Source organism: Channa argus, unplaced genomic scaffold, assembly GCF_033026475.1.
Source record: "Channa argus isolate prfri unplaced genomic scaffold, Channa argus male v1.0 Contig030, whole genome shotgun sequence".
Lineage (NCBI taxonomy): Eukaryota > Metazoa > Chordata > Actinopteri > Anabantiformes > Channidae > Channa > Channa argus.
In genome coordinates this window covers 17,004-35,852 of record NW_027125249.1, presented here as the reverse complement: position 1 = coordinate 35,852, position 18,849 = coordinate 17,004, and the positions used below count along the sequence as shown (strand labels likewise).

Here is an 18,849-nt window from a genome sequence, read left to right as displayed (position 1 = left end):
CTGCCTGATTGGCTGGATTGGGGGGCAGTACAGGAAGCTGATTGGTCCATCCTACACTTGCTGGAGTTTTAAAAGTACGGTTCCCAACAGCTAGCGAGGCTCTTTCTGGCATCAGCACCTGTTTGCTGTTCTTGGTTTCCAAACCTTATTTAGCATTTTTGAATTGTTAGGTTTTGTGCCGTGGTTTTGTTTATAAATTGTATATTTTGTAAATAGTATTAAATCTGTAGGGGTGGACTGCCATTTTTCTTTTGATTGTTTTCTCTTGTTTTCACATTAGGGAGTTAGCGTTAGCGACTGTCTTTTGGTTTGTTTCTTTCTATCAGGCTAGCTAGCACTTTCTGTGGGAAATGGCTTATTTTGTTTATTATGTTGGCCTTGGTTCGCCCTGAGTTGTAGTGTCATGTTTTGTTTGACACTTTCTTTCGTTTAAAATAAATATCATTCTGTTGGAACATCTCAATCCTGGATTTTGGTTTGGGGATCGGAGAGGGAACATGCAAATTTATCTTTGTATGTTTCACCCTGACCCCCTAGACAGGGGCGTAACAGACCAGTACAGTTATAGTACTTTGTACTTTGCCACATTTATCTTCTTCTTAGCAAGTGTCATGCATTCTGCTTCTCTAGCGTTTTTAAGAGCTGTTGATGATGTCAAATGCATGTTACGGCCACACCGCTCTCTAAGCGCCTGATCACGTTCGATCTCGGCAGCCAAATAGGGCCGGGCCTGGTTAGTACTTGGTAGGAAGACCGCCTGGGAATACCAGGTGCTGTAAGCTTTTTTGCTTGGGTTTACGGGCAGCACAAGCTGGTGTTACTGCCTATTTATTCATAGAAATTGTTCTATATTTTCATCAAATTTTGTTCTTTCATTGCTGTTTTGCTACTTTATTGGTTTGCCAACCATCGTGCTTCATTACTAATAGACCATGTTACGGTCCTGGCCATATGTGTTGTTTTTATTTTCTTGTTCTTATAGGTGCCCTGCCTGATTGGCCGGATTGGGGGGCAGTACAGGAAGCTGATTGGTCCATCCTACACTTGCTGGAGTTTTAAAAGTACGGTTCCCAACAGCTAGCGAGGCTCTTTCTGGCATCAGCACCTGTTTGCTGTTCTTGGTTTCCAAACCTTATTTAGCATTTTTGAATTGTTAGGTTTTGTGCCGTGGTTTTGTTTATAAATTGTGTATTTTGTAAATAGTATTAAATCTGTAGGGGTGAACAGCCATTTTCTTTTGATTGTTTTCTCTTGTTTTCACATTAGGGAGTTAGGGTTAGCGACTGTCTTTTGGTTTGTTTATTTCTATCAGGCTAGCTAGCACTTTCTGTGGGAAATGGCTTATTTTGTTTATTATGTTGGCCTTGGTTCGCCCTGAGTTGTAGTGTCATGTTTTGCTTGACACTTTCTTTCGTTTAAAATAAATATCATTCTGTTGGAACATCTTGATCCTGGATTTTGGTTTGGGGATCGGAGAGGGAACATGCTAATTTATCTTTGTATGTTTCACCCTGACCCCCTAGACAGGGGCGTAACAGACCAGTACAGTTATAGTACTTTGTACTTTGCCACATTTATCTTCTTCTTAGCAAGTGTCATGCATTCTGCTTCTCTAGCGTTTTTAAGAGCTGTTGATGATGTCAAATGCATGTTACGGCCACACCGCTCTCTAAGCTCCCGATCTCGGCAGCCAAATAGGGCCGGGCCTGGTTAGTACTTGGTAGGAAGACCGCCTGGGAATACCAGGTGCTGTAAGCTTTTTTGCTTGGGTTTACGGGCAGCACAAGCTGGTGTTACTGCCTATTTATTCATAGAAATTGTTCTATATTTTCATCAAATTTTGTTCTTTCATTGCTGTTTTGTTACTTTATTGGTTTGCCAACCATCGTGCTTCATTACTAGTAGACCATGTTACGGTCCTGGCCATATGTGTTGTTTTTATTTTCTTGTTCTTATAGGTGCCCTGCCTGATTGGCCGGATTGGGGGGCAGTACAGGAAGCTGATTGGTCCATCCTACACTTCATGGAGTTTTAAAAGTACGGTTCCCAACAGCTAGCGAGGCTTTTTCTGGCATCAGCACCTGTTTGCTGTTCTTGGTTTCCAAACCTTATTTAGCATTTTTGAATTGTTAGGTTTTGTGCCGTGGTTTTGTTTATAAATTGTATATTTTGTAAATAGTATTAAATCTGTAGGGGTGGACTGCCATTTTTCTTTTGATTGTTTTCTCTTGTTTTCACATTAGGGAGTTAGGGTTAGCGACTGTCTTTTGGTTTGTTTCTTTCTATCAGGCTAGCTAGCACTTTCTGTGGGAAATGGCTTATTTTGTTTATTATGTTGGCCTTGGTTCGCCCTGAGTTGTAGTGTCATGTTTTGTTTGACACTTTCTTTCGTTTAAAATAAATATCATTCTGTTGGAACATCTCAATCCTGGATTTTGGTTTGGGGATCGGAGAGGGAACATGCAAATTTATCTTTGTATGTTTCACCCTGACCCCCTAGACAGGGGCGTAACAGACCAGTACAGTTATAGTACTTTGTACTTTGCCACATTTATCTTCTTCTTAGCAAGTGTCATGCATTCTGCTTCTCTAGCGTTTTTAAGAGCTGTTGATGATGTCAAATGCATGTTACGGCCACACCGCTCTCTAAGCGCCCGATCTCGTCCGATCTCGGCAGCCAAATAGAGCCGGGCCTGGTTAGTACTTGGTAGGAAGACCGCCTGGGAATACCAGGTGCTGTAAGCTTTTTTGCTTGGGTTTACGGGCAGCACAAGCTGGTGTTACTGCCTATTTATTCATAGAATTTGTTCTATATTTTCATCAAATTTTGTTCTTTCATTGCTGTTTTGCTACTTTATTGGTTTGTCAACCATCGTGCTTCATTACTAATAGACCATGTTACGGTCCTGGCCATATGTGTTGTTTTTATTTTCTTGTTCTTATAGGTGCCCTGCCTGATTGGCCGGATTTGGGGGAAGTACAGGAAGCTGATTGGTCCATCCTACACTTCCTGGAGTTTTAAAAGTACGGTTCCCAACAGCTAGCGAGGCTCTTTCTGGCAGCAGCACCTGTTTGCTGTTCTTGCTTTCCAAACCTTATTTAGCATTTTTGAATTGTTAGGTTTTGTGCCGTGGTTTTGTTTATAAATTGTATATTTTGTAAATAGTATTAAATCTGTAGGGGTGGACTGCCATTTTCTTTTGATCGTTTTCACATTAGGGAGTTAGGGTTAGCGACTGTCTTTTGGTTTGTTTATTTCTATCAGGCTAGCTAGCACTTTCTGTGGGAAATGGCTTATTTTGTTTATTATGTTGGCCTTGGTTCGCCCTGAGTTGTAGTGTCATGTTTTGTTTGACACTTTCTTTCGTTTAAAATAAATATCATTCTGTTGGAACATCTCGATCCTGGATTTTGGTTTGGGGATCGGAGAGGGAACATGCTAATTTATCTTTGTATGTTGCACCCTGAGCCCCTAGACAGGGGCGTAACAGACCAGTACAGTTATAGTACTTTGTACTTTGCCACATTTATCTTCTTCTTAGCAAGTGTCATGCATTCTGCTTCTCCAGCGTTTTTAAGAGCTGTTGATGATGTCAAATGCAGCTTACGACCACACCGCTCTCTAAGCGCCCGATCTCGCCCGATCTCGGCAGCCAAATAGAGCCGGGCCTGGTTAGTACTTGGTAGGAAGACCGCCTGGGAATACCAGGTGCTGTAAGCTTTTTTGCTTGGGTTTACGGGCAGCACAAGCTGGTGTTACTGCCTATTTATTCATAGAAATTGTTCTATATTTTCATCAAATTTTGTTCTTTCATTGCTGTTTTGCTACTTTATTGGTTTGCCAACCATCGTGCTTCATTACTAGTAGACCATGTTACGGTCCTGGCCATATGTGTTGTTTTTATTTTCTTGTTCTTATAGGTGCCCTGCCTGATTGGCCGGATTGGGGGGCAGTACAGGAAGCTGATTGGTCCATCCTACACTTCCTGGAGTTTTAAAAGTACGGTTCCCAACAGCTAGCGAGGCTCTTTCTGGCATCAGCACCTGTTTGCTGTTCTTGGTTTCTAAACCTTATTTAGCATTTTTGAATTGTTAGGTTTTGTGCCGTGGTTTTGTTTATAAATTGTATATTTTGTAAATAGTATTAAATCTGTAGGGGTGAACAGCCATTTTCTTTTGATTGTTTTCTCTTGTTTTCACATTAGGGAGTTAGGGTTAGCGACTGTCTTTTGGTTTGTTTATTTCTATCAGGCTAGCTAGCACTTTCTGTGGGAAATGGCTTATTTTGTTTATTATGTTGGCCTTGGTTCGCCCTGAGTTGTTGTGTCAATTTTTGTTTGACACTTTCTTTCGTTTAAAATAAATATCATTCTGTTGGAACATCTCGATCCTGGATTTTGGTTTGGGGATCGGAGAGGGAACATGTTAATTTATCTTTGTATGTTGCACCCTGACCCCCTAGACAGGGGCGTAACAGACCAGTACAGTTATAGTACTTTGTACTTTGCCACATTTATCTTCTTCTTAGCAAGTGTCATGCATTCTGCTTCTCCAGCGTTTTTAAGAGCTGTTGATGATGTCAAATGCAGCTTACGGCCACACCGCTCTCTAAGTGCCCGATCTCGTCCGATCTCGGCAGCCAAATAGAGCCGGGCCTGGTTAGTACTTGGTAGGAAGACCGCCTGGGAATACCAGGTGCTGTAAGCTTTTTTGCTTGGGTTTACGGGCAGCACAAGCTGGTGTTACTGCCTATTTATTCATAGAAATTGTTCTATATTTTCATCAAATTTTGTTCTTTCATTGCTGTTTTGCTACTTTATTGGTTTGCCAACCATCGTGCTTCATTACTAGTAGACCATGTTACGGTCCTGGCCATATGTGTTGTTTTTATTTTCTTTTTCTTATAGGTGCCCTGCCTGATTGGCTGGATTGGGGGGCAGTACAGGAAGCTGATTGGTCCATCCTACACTTCCTGGAGTTTTAAAAGTACGGTTCCCAACAGCTAGCGAGGCTCTTTCTGGCATCAGCACCTGTTTGCTGTTCTTGGTTTCCAAACCTTATTTAGCATTTTTGAATTGTTAGGTTTTGTGCCGTGGTTTTGTTTATAAATTGTATATTTTGTAAATAGTATTAAATCTGTAGGGGTGAACAGCCATTTTCTTTTGATTGTTTTCTCTTGTTTTCACATTAGGGAGTTAGGGTTAGCGACTGTCTTTTGGTTTGTTTATTTCTATCAGGCTAGCTAGCACTTTCTGTGGGAAATGGCTTATTTTGTTTATTATGTTGGCCTTGGTTCGCCCTGAGTTGTAGTGTCATGTTTTGTTTGACACTTTCTTTCGTTTAAAATAAATATCATTCTGTTGGAACATCTCGATCCTGGATTTTGGTTTGGGGATCGGAGAGGGAACATGCTAATTTATCTCTGTATGTTGCACCCTGACCCCCTGGACAGGGGCGTAACAGACCACTACAGTTATAGTACTTTGTACTTTGCCACATTTATCTTCTTCTTAGCAAGTTTCATGCATTCTGCTTCTCCAACGTTTTTAAGAGCTGTTGATGATGTCAAATGCAGCTTACGGCCACACCGCTCTCTAAGCGCCCGATCTCGTCCGATCTCGGCAGCCAAATAGAGCCGGGCCTGGTTAGTACTTGGTAGGAAGACCGCGTGGGAATACCAGGTGCTGTAAGCTTTTTTGCTTGGGTTTACGGGCAGCACAAGCTGGTGTTACTGCCTATTTATTCACAGAAATTGTTCTATATTTTCATCAAATTTTGTTCTTTCATTGCTGTTTTGCTACTTTATTGGTTTGTCAACCATCGTGCTTCATTACTAGTAGACGATGTTACGGTCCTGGCCATATGTGTTGTTTTTATTTTCTTGTTCTTATAGGTGCCCTGCCTGATTGGCCGGATTGGGGGGCAGTACAGGAAGCTGATTGGTCCATCCTACACTTCCTGGAGTTTTAAAAGTACGGATCCCAACAGCTAGCGAGGCTCTTTCTGGCAGCAGCACCTGTTTGCTGTTCTTGGTTTCCAAACCTTATTTAGCATTTTTGAATTGTTAGGTTTTGTGCCGTGGTTTTGTTTATAAATTGTATATTTTGTAAATAGTATTAAATCTGTAGGGGTGAACAGCCATTTTCTTTTGATTGTTTTCTCTTGTTTTCACATTAGGGAGTTAGGTTAGCGACTGTCTTTTGGTTTGTTTATTTCTATCAGGCTAGCTAGCACTTTCTGTGGGAAATGGCTTATTTTGTTTATTATGTTGGCCTTGGTTCGCCCTGAGTTGTAGTGTCATGTTTTGTTTGACACTTTCTTTCGTTTAAAATAAATATCATTCTGTTGGAACATCTCAATCCTGGATTTTGGTTTGGGGATCGGAGAGGGAACATGCTAATTTATCTTTGTATGTTGCACCCTGACCCCCTAGACAGGGGCGTAACAGACCAGTACAGTTATAGTACTTTGTACTTTGCCACATTTATCTTCTTCTTAGCAAGTGTCATGCATTCTGCTTCTCAAGCGTTTTTAAGAGCTGTTGATGATGTCAAATGCAGCTTACGGCCACACCGCTCTCTAAGCGCCCGATCTCGTCCGATCTCGGCAGCCAAATAGAGCCGGGCCTGGTTAGTACTTGGTAGGAAGACCGCCTGGGAATACCAGGTGCTGTAAGCTTTTTTGCTTGGGTTTACGGGCAGCACAAGCTGGTGTTACTGCCTATTTATTCATAGAAATTGTTCTATATTTTCATCAAATTTTGTTCTTTCATTGCTGTTTTGCTACTTTATTGGTTTGCCAACCATCGTGCTTCATTACTAATAGACCATGTTACGGTCCTGGCCATATGTGTTGTTTTTATTTTCTTGTTCTTATAGGTGCCCTGCCTGATTGGCCGGATTGGGGGGCAGTACAGGAAGCTGATTGGTCCATCCTACACTTGCTGGAGTTTTAAAAGTACGGTTCCCAACAGCTAGCGAGGCTCTTTCTGGCATCAGCACCTGTTTGCTGTTCTTGGTTTCCAAACCTTATTTAGCATTTTTGAATTGTTAGGTTTTGTGCCGTGGTTTTGTTTATAAATTGTGTATTTTGTAAATAGTATTAAATCTGTAGGGGTGAACAGCCATTTTCTTTTGATTGTTTTCTCTTGTTTTCACATTAGGCAGTTAGGGTTAGCGACTGTCTTTTGGTTTGTTTATTTCTATCAGGCTAGCTAGCACTTTCTGTGGGAAATGGCTTATTTTGTTTATTATGTTGGCCTTGGTTCGCCCTGAGTTGTAGTGTCATGTTTTGTTTGACACTTTCTTTCGTTTAAAATAAATATCATTCTGTTGGAACATCTCGATCCTGGATTTTGGTTTGGGGATCGGAGAGGGAACATGCTAATTTATCTTTGTATGTTGCACCCTGAGCCCCTAGACAGGGGCGTAACAGACCAGTACAGTTATAGTACTTTGTACTTTGCCACATTTATCTTCTTCTTAGCAAGTGTCATGCATTCTGCTTCTCCAGCGTTTTTAAGAGCTGTTGATGATGTCAAATGCAGCTTACGGCCACACCGCTCTCTAAGCGCCCGATCTCGTCCGATCTCGGCAGCCAAATAGAGCCGGGCCTGGTTAGTACTTGGTAGGAAGACCGCCTGGGAATACCAGGTGCTGTAAGCTTTTTTGCTTGGGTTTACGGGCAGCACAAGCTGGTGTTACTGCCTATTTATTCATAGAAATTGTTCTATATTTTCATCAAATTTTGTTCTTTCATTGCTGTTTTGTTACTTTATTGGTTTGCCAACCATCGTGCTTCATTACTAGTAGACCATGTTACGGTCCTGGCCATATGTGTTGTTTTTATTTTCTTGTTCTTATAGGTGCCCTGCCTGATTGGCTGGATTGGGGGGCAGTACAGGAAGCTGATTGGTCCATCCTACACTTCCTGGAGTTTTAAAAGTACGGTTCCCAACAGCTAGCGAGGCTCTTTCTGGCATCAGCACCTGTTTGCTGTTCTTGGTTTCCAAACCTTATTTAGCATTTTTGAATTGTTAGGTTTTGTGCCGTGGTTTTGTTTATAAATTGTATATTTTGTAAATAGTATTAAATCTGTAGGGGTGGACTGCCATTTTTCTTTTGATTGTTTTCTCTTGTTTTCACATTAGGGAGTTAGGGTTAGCGACTGTCTTTTGGTTTGTTTCTTTCTATCAGGCTAGCTAGCACTTTCTGTGGGAAATGGCTTATTTTGTTTATTATGTTGGCCTTGGTTCGCCCTGAGTTGTAGTGTCATGTTTTGTTTGACACTTTCTTTCGTTTAAAATAAATATCATTCTGTTGGAACATCTCAATCCTGGATTTTGGTTTGGGGATCGGAGAGGGAACATGCAAATTTATCTTTGTATGTTTCACCCTGACCCCCTAGACAGGGGCGTAACAGACCAGTACAGTTATAGTACTTTGTACTTTGCCACATTTATCTTCTTCTTAGCAAGTGTCATGCATTCTGCTTCTCTAGCGTTTTTAAGAGCTGTTGATGATGTCAAATGCATGTTACGGCCACACCGCTCTCTAAGCGCCTGATCACGTTCGATCTCGGCAGCCAAATAGGGCCGGGCCTGGTTAGTACTTGGTAGGAAGACCGCCTGGGAATACCAGGTGCTGTAAGCTTTTTTGCTTGGGTTTACGGGCAGCACAAGCTGGTGTTACTGCCTATTTATTCATAGAAATTGTTCTATATTTTCATCAAATTTTGTTCTTTCATTGCTGTTTTGCTACTTTATTGGTTTGCCAACCATCGTGCTTCATTACTAATAGACCATGTTACGGTCCTGGCCATATGTGTTGTTTTTATTTTCTTGTTCTTATAGGTGCCCTGCCTGATTGGCCGGATTGGGGGGCAGTACAGGAAGCTGATTGGTCCATCCTACACTTGCTGGAGTTTTAAAAGTACGGTTCCCAACAGCTAGCGAGGCTCTTTCTGGCATCAGCACCTGTTTGCTGTTCTTGGTTTCCAAACCTTATTTAGCATTTTTGAATTGTTAGGTTTTGTGCCGTGGTTTTGTTTATAAATTGTGTATTTTGTAAATAGTATTAAATCTGTAGGGGTGAACAGCCATTTTCTTTTGATTGTTTTCTCTTGTTTTCACATTAGGGAGTTAGGGTTAGCGACTGTCTTTTGGTTTGTTTATTTCTATCAGGCTAGCTAGCACTTTCTGTGGGAAATGGCTTATTTTGTTTATTATGTTGGCCTTGGTTCGCCCTGAGTTGTAGTGTCATGTTTTGCTTGACACTTTCTTTCGTTTAAAATAAATATCATTCTGTTGGAACATCTTGATCCTGGATTTTGGTTTGGGGATCGGAGAGGGAACATGCTAATTTATCTTTGTATGTTTCACCCTGACCCCCTAGACAGGGGCGTAACAGACCAGTACAGTTATAGTACTTTGTACTTTGCCACATTTATCTTCTTCTTAGCAAGTGTCATGCATTCTGCTTCTCTAGCGTTTTTAAGAGCTGTTGATGATGTCAAATGCATGTTACGGCCACACCGCTCTCTAAGCTCCCGATCTCGGCAGCCAAATAGGGCCGGGCCTGGTTAGTACTTGGTAGGAAGACCGCCTGGGAATACCAGGTGCTGTAAGCTTTTTTGCTTGGGTTTACGGGCAGCACAAGCTGGTGTTACTGCCTATTTATTCATAGAAATTGTTCTATATTTTCATCAAATTTTGTTCTTTCATTGCTGTTTTGTTACTTTATTGGTTTGCCAACCATCGTGCTTCATTACTAGTAGACCATGTTACGGTCCTGGCCATATGTGTTGTTTTTATTTTCTTGTTCTTATAGGTGCCCTGCCTGATTGGCCGGATTGGGGGGCAGTACAGGAAGCTGATTGGTCCATCCTACACTTCATGGAGTTTTAAAAGTACGGTTCCCAACAGCTAGCGAGGCTTTTTCTGGCATCAGCACCTGTTTGCTGTTCTTGGTTTCCAAACCTTATTTAGCATTTTTGAATTGTTAGGTTTTGTGCCGTGGTTTTGTTTATAAATTGTATATTTTGTAAATAGTATTAAATCTGTAGGGGTGGACTGCCATTTTTCTTTTGATTGTTTTCTCTTGTTTTCACATTAGGGAGTTAGGGTTAGCGACTGTCTTTTGGTTTGTTTCTTTCTATCAGGCTAGCTAGCACTTTCTGTGGGAAATGGCTTATTTTGTTTATTATGTTGGCCTTGGTTCGCCCTGAGTTGTAGTGTCATGTTTTGTTTGACACTTTCTTTCGTTTAAAATAAATATCATTCTGTTGGAACATCTCAATCCTGGATTTTGGTTTGGGGATCGGAGAGGGAACATGCAAATTTATCTTTGTATGTTTCACCCTGACCCCCTAGACAGGGGCGTAACAGACCAGTACAGTTATAGTACTTTGTACTTTGCCACATTTATCTTCTTCTTAGCAAGTGTCATGCATTCTGCTTCTCTAGCGTTTTTAAGAGCTGTTGATGATGTCAAATGCATGTTACGGCCACACCGCTCTCTAAGCGCCCGATCTCGTCCGATCTCGGCAGCCAAATAGAGCCGGGCCTGGTTAGTACTTGGTAGGAAGACCGCCTGGGAATACCAGGTGCTGTAAGCTTTTTTGCTTGGGTTTACGGGCAGCACAAGCTGGTGTTACTGCCTATTTATTCATAGAATTTGTTCTATATTTTCATCAAATTTTGTTCTTTCATTGCTGTTTTGCTACTTTATTGGTTTGTCAACCATCGTGCTTCATTACTAATAGACCATGTTACGGTCCTGGCCATATGTGTTGTTTTTATTTTCTTGTTCTTATAGGTGCCCTGCCTGATTGGCCGGATTTGGGGGAAGTACAGGAAGCTGATTGGTCCATCCTACACTTCCTGGAGTTTTAAAAGTACGGTTCCCAACAGCTAGCGAGGCTCTTTCTGGCAGCAGCACCTGTTTGCTGTTCTTGCTTTCCAAACCTTATTTAGCATTTTTGAATTGTTAGGTTTTGTGCCGTGGTTTTGTTTATAAATTGTATATTTTGTAAATAGTATTAAATCTGTAGGGGTGGACTGCCATTTTCTTTTGATCGTTTTCACATTAGGGAGTTAGGGTTAGCGACTGTCTTTTGGTTTGTTTATTTCTATCAGGCTAGCTAGCACTTTCTGTGGGAAATGGCTTATTTTGTTTATTATGTTGGCCTTGGTTCGCCCTGAGTTGTAGTGTCATGTTTTGTTTGACACTTTCTTTCGTTTAAAATAAATATCATTCTGTTGGAACATCTCGATCCTGGATTTTGGTTTGGGGATCGGAGAGGGAACATGCTAATTTATCTTTGTATGTTGCACCCTGAGCCCCTAGACAGGGGCGTAACAGACCAGTACAGTTATAGTACTTTGTACTTTGCCACATTTATCTTCTTCTTAGCAAGTGTCATGCATTCTGCTTCTCCAGCGTTTTTAAGAGCTGTTGATGATGTCAAATGCAGCTTACGACCACACCGCTCTCTAAGCGCCCGATCTCGCCCGATCTCGGCAGCCAAATAGAGCCGGGCCTGGTTAGTACTTGGTAGGAAGACCGCCTGGGAATACCAGGTGCTGTAAGCTTTTTTGCTTGGGTTTACGGGCAGCACAAGCTGGTGTTACTGCCTATTTATTCATAGAAATTGTTCTATATTTTCATCAAATTTTGTTCTTTCATTGCTGTTTTGCTACTTTATTGGTTTGCCAACCATCGTGCTTCATTACTAGTAGACCATGTTACGGTCCTGGCCATATGTGTTGTTTTTATTTTCTTGTTCTTATAGGTGCCCTGCCTGATTGGCCGGATTGGGGGGCAGTACAGGAAGCTGATTGGTCCATCCTACACTTCCTGGAGTTTTAAAAGTACGGTTCCCAACAGCTAGCGAGGCTCTTTCTGGCATCAGCACCTGTTTGCTGTTCTTGGTTTCTAAACCTTATTTAGCATTTTTGAATTGTTAGGTTTTGTGCCGTGGTTTTGTTTATAAATTGTATATTTTGTAAATAGTATTAAATCTGTAGGGGTGAACAGCCATTTTCTTTTGATTGTTTTCTCTTGTTTTCACATTAGGGAGTTAGGGTTAGCGACTGTCTTTTGGTTTGTTTATTTCTATCAGGCTAGCTAGCACTTTCTGTGGGAAATGGCTTATTTTGTTTATTATGTTGGCCTTGGTTCGCCCTGAGTTGTTGTGTCAATTTTTGTTTGACACTTTCTTTCGTTTAAAATAAATATCATTCTGTTGGAACATCTCGATCCTGGATTTTGGTTTGGGGATCGGAGAGGGAACATGTTAATTTATCTTTGTATGTTGCACCCTGACCCCCTAGACAGGGGCGTAACAGACCAGTACAGTTATAGTACTTTGTACTTTGCCACATTTATCTTCTTCTTAGCAAGTGTCATGCATTCTGCTTCTCCAGCGTTTTTAAGAGCTGTTGATGATGTCAAATGCAGCTTACGGCCACACCGCTCTCTAAGTGCCCGATCTCGTCCGATCTCGGCAGCCAAATAGAGCCGGGCCTGGTTAGTACTTGGTAGGAAGACCGCCTGGGAATACCAGGTGCTGTAAGCTTTTTTGCTTGGGTTTACGGGCAGCACAAGCTGGTGTTACTGCCTATTTATTCATAGAAATTGTTCTATATTTTCATCAAATTTTGTTCTTTCATTGCTGTTTTGCTACTTTATTGGTTTGCCAACCATCGTGCTTCATTACTAGTAGACCATGTTACGGTCCTGGCCATATGTGTTGTTTTTATTTTCTTTTTCTTATAGGTGCCCTGCCTGATTGGCTGGATTGGGGGGCAGTACAGGAAGCTGATTGGTCCATCCTACACTTCCTGGAGTTTTAAAAGTACGGTTCCCAACAGCTAGCGAGGCTCTTTCTGGCATCAGCACCTGTTTGCTGTTCTTGGTTTCCAAACCTTATTTAGCATTTTTGAATTGTTAGGTTTTGTGCCGTGGTTTTGTTTATAAATTGTATATTTTGTAAATAGTATTAAATCTGTAGGGGTGAACAGCCATTTTCTTTTGATTGTTTTCTCTTGTTTTCACATTAGGGAGTTAGGGTTAGCGACTGTCTTTTGGTTTGTTTATTTCTATCAGGCTAGCTAGCACTTTCTGTGGGAAATGGCTTATTTTGTTTATTATGTTGGCCTTGGTTCGCCCTGAGTTGTAGTGTCATGTTTTGTTTGACACTTTCTTTCGTTTAAAATAAATATCATTCTGTTGGAACATCTCGATCCTGGATTTTGGTTTGGGGATCGGAGAGGGAACATGCTAATTTATCTCTGTATGTTGCACCCTGACCCCCTGGACAGGGGCGTAACAGACCACTACAGTTATAGTACTTTGTACTTTGCCACATTTATCTTCTTCTTAGCAAGTTTCATGCATTCTGCTTCTCCAACGTTTTTAAGAGCTGTTGATGATGTCAAATGCAGCTTACGGCCACACCGCTCTCTAAGCGCCCGATCTCGTCCGATCTCGGCAGCCAAATAGAGCCGGGCCTGGTTAGTACTTGGTAGGAAGACCGCGTGGGAATACCAGGTGCTGTAAGCTTTTTTGCTTGGGTTTACGGGCAGCACAAGCTGGTGTTACTGCCTATTTATTCACAGAAATTGTTCTATATTTTCATCAAATTTTGTTCTTTCATTGCTGTTTTGCTACTTTATTGGTTTGTCAACCATCGTGCTTCATTACTAGTAGACGATGTTACGGTCCTGGCCATATGTGTTGTTTTTATTTTCTTGTTCTTATAGGTGCCCTGCCTGATTGGCCGGATTGGGGGGCAGTACAGGAAGCTGATTGGTCCATCCTACACTTCCTGGAGTTTTAAAAGTACGGATCCCAACAGCTAGCGAGGCTCTTTCTGGCAGCAGCACCTGTTTGCTGTTCTTGGTTTCCAAACCTTATTTAGCATTTTTGAATTGTTAGGTTTTGTGCCGTGGTTTTGTTTATAAATTGTATATTTTGTAAATAGTATTAAATCTGTAGGGGTGAACAGCCATTTTCTTTTGATTGTTTTCTCTTGTTTTCACATTAGGGAGTTAGGTTAGCGACTGTCTTTTGGTTTGTTTATTTCTATCAGGCTAGCTAGCACTTTCTGTGGGAAATGGCTTATTTTGTTTATTATGTTGGCCTTGGTTCGCCCTGAGTTGTAGTGTCATGTTTTGTTTGACACTTTCTTTCGTTTAAAATAAATATCATTCTGTTGGAACATCTCAATCCTGGATTTTGGTTTGGGGATCGGAGAGGGAACATGCTAATTTATCTTTGTATGTTGCACCCTGACCCCCTAGACAGGGGCGTAACAGACCAGTACAGTTATAGTACTTTGTACTTTGCCACATTTATCTTCTTCTTAGCAAGTGTCATGCATTCTGCTTCTCAAGCGTTTTTAAGAGCTGTTGATGATGTCAAATGCAGCTTACGGCCACACCGCTCTCTAAGCGCCCGATCTCGTCCGATCTCGGCAGCCAAATAGAGCCGGGCCTGGTTAGTACTTGGTAGGAAGACCGCCTGGGAATACCAGGTGCTGTAAGCTTTTTTGCTTGGGTTTACGGGCAGCACAAGCTGGTGTTACTGCCTATTTATTCATAGAAATTGTTCTATATTTTCATCAAATTTTGTTCTTTCATTGCTGTTTTGCTACTTTATTGGTTTGCCAACCATCGTGCTTCATTACTAATAGACCATGTTACGGTCCTGGCCATATGTGTTGTTTTTATTTTCTTGTTCTTATAGGTGCCCTGCCTGATTGGCCGGATTGGGGGGCAGTACAGGAAGCTGATTGGTCCATCCTACACTTGCTGGAGTTTTAAAAGTACGGTTCCCAACAGCTAGCGAGGCTCTTTCTGGCATCAGCACCTGTTTGCTGTTCTTGGTTTCCAAACCTTATTTAGCATTTTTGAATTGTTAGGTTTTGTGCCGTGGTTTTGTTTATAAATTGTGTATTTTGTAAATAGTATTAAATCTGTAGGGGTGAACAGCCATTTTCTTTTGATTGTTTTCTCTTGTTTTCACATTAGGCAGTTAGGGTTAGCGACTGTCTTTTGGTTTGTTTATTTCTATCAGGCTAGCTAGCACTTTCTGTGGGAAATGGCTTATTTTGTTTATTATGTTGGCCTTGGTTCGCCCTGAGTTGTAGTGTCATGTTTTGTTTGACACTTTCTTTCGTTTAAAATAAATATCATTCTGTTGGAACATCTCGATCCTGGATTTTGGTTTGGGGATCGGAGAGGGAACATGCTAATTTATCTTTGTATGTTGCACCCTGAGCCCCTAGACAGGGGCGTAACAGACCAGTACAGTTATAGTACTTTGTACTTTGCCACATTTATCTTCTTCTTAGCAAGTGTCATGCATTCTGCTTCTCCAGCGTTTTTAAGAGCTGTTGATGATGTCAAATGCAGCTTACGGCCACACCGCTCTCTAAGCGCCCGATCTCGTCCGATCTCGGCAGCCAAATAGAGCCGGGCCTGGTTAGTACTTGGTAGGAAGACCGCCTGGGAATACCAGGTGCTGTAAGCTTTTTTGCTTGGGTTTACGGGCAGCACAAGCTGGTGTTACTGCCTATTTATTCATAGAAATTGTTCTATATTTTCATCAAATTTTGTTCTTTCATTGCTGTTTTGTTACTTTATTGGTTTGCCAACCATCGTGCTTCATTACTAGTAGACCATGTTACGGTCCTGGCCATATGTGTTGTTTTTATTTTCTTGTTCTTATAGGTGCCCTGCCTGATTGGCTGGATTGGGGGGCAGTACAGGAAGCTGATTGGTCCATCCTACACTTCCTGGAGTTTTAAAAGTACGGTTCCCAACAGCTAGCGAGGCTCTTTCTGGCATCAGCACCTGTTTGCTGTTCTTGGTTTCCAAACCTTATTTAGCATTTTTGAATTGTTAGGTTTTGTGCCGTGGTTTTGTTTATAAATTGTATATTTTGTAAATAGTATTAAATCTGTAGGGGTGGACTGCCATTTTTCTTTTGATTGTTTTCTCTTGTTTTCACATTAGGGAGTTAGGGTTAGCGACTGTCTTTTGGTTTGTTTCTTTCTATCAGGCTAGCTAGCACTTTCTGTGGGAAATGGCTTATTTTGTTTATTATGTTGGCCTTGGTTCGCCCTGAGTTGTAGTGTCATGTTTTGTTTGACACTTTCTTTCGTTTAAAATAAATATCATTCTGTTGGAACATCTCAATCCTGGATTTTGGTTTGGGGATCGGAGAGGGAACATGCAAATTTATCTTTGTATGTTTCACCCTGACCCCCTAGACAGGGGCGTAACAGACCAGTACAGTTATAGTACTTTGTACTTTGCCACATTTATCTTCTTCTTAGCAAGTGTCATGCATTCTGCTTCTCTAGCGTTTTTAAGAGCTGTTGATGATGTCAAATGCATGTTACGGCCACACCGCTCTCTAAGCGCCTGATCACGTTCGATCTCGGCAGCCAAATAGGGCCGGGCCTGGTTAGTACTTGGTAGGAAGACCGCCTGGGAATACCAGGTGCTGTAAGCTTTTTTGCTTGGGTTTACGGGCAGCACAAGCTGGTGTTACTGCCTATTTATTCATAGAAATTGTTCTATATTTTCATCAAATTTTGTTCTTTCATTGCTGTTTTGCTACTTTATTGGTTTGCCAACCATCGTGCTTCATTACTAATAGACCATGTTACGGTCCTGGCCATATGTGTTGTTTTTATTTTCTTGTTCTTATAGGTGCCCTGCCTGATTGGCCGGATTGGGGGGCAGTACAGGAAGCTGATTGGTCCATCCTACACTTGCTGGAGTTTTAAAAGTACGGTTCCCAACAGCTAGCGAGGCTCTTTCTGGCATCAGCACCTGTTTGCTGTTCTTGGTTTCCAAACCTTATTTAGCATTTTTGAATTGTTAGGTTTTGTGCCGTGGTTTTGTTTATAAATTGTGTATTTTGTAAATAGTATTAAATCTGTAGGGGTGAACAGCCATTTTCTTTTGATTGTTTTCTCTTGTTTTCACATTAGGGAGTTAGGGTTAGCGACTGTCTTTTGGTTTGTTTCTTTCTATCAGGCTAGCTAGCACTTTCTGTGGGAAATGGCTTATTTTGTTTATTATGTTGGCCTTGGTTCGCCCTGAGTTGTAGTGTCATGTTTTGCTTGACACTTTCTTTCGTTTAAAATAAATATCATTCTGTTGGAACATCTTGATCCTGGATTTTGGTTTGGGGATCGGAGAGGGAACATGCTAATTTATCTTTGTATGTTTCACCCTGACCCCCTAGACAGGGGCGTAACAGACCAGTACAGTTATAGTACTTTGTACTTTGCCACATTTATCTTCTTCTTAGCAAGTGTCATGCATTCTGCTTCTCTAGCGTTTTTAAGAGCTGTTGATGATGTCAAATGCATGTTACGGCCACACCGCTCTCTAAGCTCCCGATCTCGTCCGATCTCGGCAGCCAAATAGGGCTGGGCCTGGTTAGTACTTGGTAGGAAGACTGCCTGGGAATACCAGGTGCTGTAAGCTTTTTTGCTTGGGTTTACGGGCAGCACAAGCTGGTGTTACTGCCTATTTATTCATAGAAATTGTTCTATATTTTCATCAAATTTTGTTCTTTCATTGCTGCTTTGTTACTTTATTGGTTTGCCAACCATCGTGCTTCATTACTAGTAGACCATGTTACGGTCCTGGCCATATGTGTTGTTTTTATTTTCTTGTTCTTATAGGTGCCCTGCCTGATTGGCCGGATTGGGGGGCAGTACAGGAAGCTGATTGGTCCATCCTACACTTCATGGAGTTTTAAAAGTACGGTTCCCAACAGCTAGCGAGGCTTTTTCTGGCATCAGCACCTGTTTGCTGTTCTTGGTTTCCAAACCTTATTTAGCATTTTTGAATTGTTAGGTTTTGTGCCGTGGTTTTGTTTATAAATTGTATATTTTGTAAATAGTATTAATTCTGTAGGGGTGGACTGCCATTTTTCTTTTGATTGTTTTCTCTTGTTTTCACATTAGGGAGTTAGCGTTAGCGACTGTCTTTTGGTTTGTTTCTTTCTATCAGGCTAGCTAGCACTTTCTGTGGGAAATGGCTTATTTTGTTTATTATGTTGGCCTTGGTTCGCCCTGAGTTGTAGTGTCATGTTTTGTTTGACACTTTCTTTCGTTTAAAATAAATATCATTCTGTTGGAACATCTCAATCCTGGATTTTGGTTTGGGGATCGGAGAGGGAACATGCAAATTTATCTTTGTATGTTTCACCCTGACCCCCTAGACAGGGGCGTAACAGACCAGTACAGTTATAGTACTTTGTACTTTGCCATATTTATCTTCTTCTTAGCAAGTGTCATGCATTCTGCTTCTCTAGCGTTTTTAAGAGCTGTTGATGATGTCAAATGCAGCTTACGGCCACACTGCTCTCTAAGCGCCCGATCTCGTCAGATCTCGGCAGCCAAATAGAGCCGGGCCTGGTTAGTACTTGGTAGGAAGACCGCCTGGGAATACCAGGTGCTGTAAGCTTTTTTGCTTGGGTTTACGGGCAGCACAAGCTGGTGTTACTGCCTATTTATTTATAGAAATTGTTCTATATTTTCATCAAATTTTGTTCTTTCATTGCTGTTTTGTTACTTTATTGGTTTGCCAACCATCGTGCTTCATTACTAGTAGACCATGTTACGGTCCTGGCCATATGTGTTGTTTTTATTTTCTTGTTCTTATAGGTGCCCTGCCTGATTGGCTGGATTGGGGGGCAGTACAGGAAGCTGATTGGTCCATCCTACACTTCCTGGAGTTTTAAAAGTACGGTTCCCAACAGCTAGCGAGGCTCTTTCTGGCATCAGCACCTGTTTGCTGTTCTTGGTTTCCAAACCTTATTT

General features: G+C 41.5%; 17 pseudogenes; all 17 read left to right on the top strand.

Annotated features, from left to right (window-relative positions):
• The first annotated feature begins 663 nt into the window (after positions 1-663).
• LOC137116291 (5S ribosomal RNA) lies at positions 664-782 on the top strand (annotated as a pseudogene).
• Positions 783-2,626: 1,844 nt separating this feature from the next.
• On the top strand, positions 2,627-2,745 carry LOC137116088 (5S ribosomal RNA; annotated as a pseudogene).
• An 857-nt stretch (positions 2,746-3,602) lies between these two features.
• LOC137116199 (5S ribosomal RNA) lies at positions 3,603-3,721 on the top strand (annotated as a pseudogene).
• Positions 3,722-4,588: 867 nt separating this feature from the next.
• LOC137115989 (5S ribosomal RNA) lies at positions 4,589-4,707 on the top strand (annotated as a pseudogene).
• An 867-nt stretch (positions 4,708-5,574) lies between these two features.
• On the top strand, positions 5,575-5,693 carry LOC137115950 (5S ribosomal RNA; annotated as a pseudogene).
• An 866-nt stretch (positions 5,694-6,559) lies between these two features.
• Positions 6,560-6,678, top strand: LOC137116217 (5S ribosomal RNA; annotated as a pseudogene).
• An 867-nt stretch (positions 6,679-7,545) lies between these two features.
• On the top strand, positions 7,546-7,664 carry LOC137116206 (5S ribosomal RNA; annotated as a pseudogene).
• Positions 7,665-8,532: 868 nt separating this feature from the next.
• On the top strand, positions 8,533-8,651 carry LOC137116290 (5S ribosomal RNA; annotated as a pseudogene).
• Positions 8,652-10,495: 1,844 nt separating this feature from the next.
• On the top strand, positions 10,496-10,614 carry LOC137116087 (5S ribosomal RNA; annotated as a pseudogene).
• An 857-nt stretch (positions 10,615-11,471) lies between these two features.
• On the top strand, positions 11,472-11,590 carry LOC137116197 (5S ribosomal RNA; annotated as a pseudogene).
• Positions 11,591-12,457: 867 nt separating this feature from the next.
• On the top strand, positions 12,458-12,576 carry LOC137115988 (5S ribosomal RNA; annotated as a pseudogene).
• An 867-nt stretch (positions 12,577-13,443) lies between these two features.
• Positions 13,444-13,562, top strand: LOC137115949 (5S ribosomal RNA; annotated as a pseudogene).
• Positions 13,563-14,428: 866 nt separating this feature from the next.
• On the top strand, positions 14,429-14,547 carry LOC137116194 (5S ribosomal RNA; annotated as a pseudogene).
• Positions 14,548-15,414: 867 nt separating this feature from the next.
• On the top strand, positions 15,415-15,533 carry LOC137116183 (5S ribosomal RNA; annotated as a pseudogene).
• Positions 15,534-16,401: 868 nt separating this feature from the next.
• On the top strand, positions 16,402-16,520 carry LOC137116289 (5S ribosomal RNA; annotated as a pseudogene).
• An 867-nt stretch (positions 16,521-17,387) lies between these two features.
• LOC137116257 (5S ribosomal RNA) lies at positions 17,388-17,506 on the top strand (annotated as a pseudogene).
• An 868-nt stretch (positions 17,507-18,374) lies between these two features.
• LOC137116007 (5S ribosomal RNA) lies at positions 18,375-18,493 on the top strand (annotated as a pseudogene).
• The last annotated feature ends 356 nt before the right edge of the window (positions 18,494-18,849 follow it).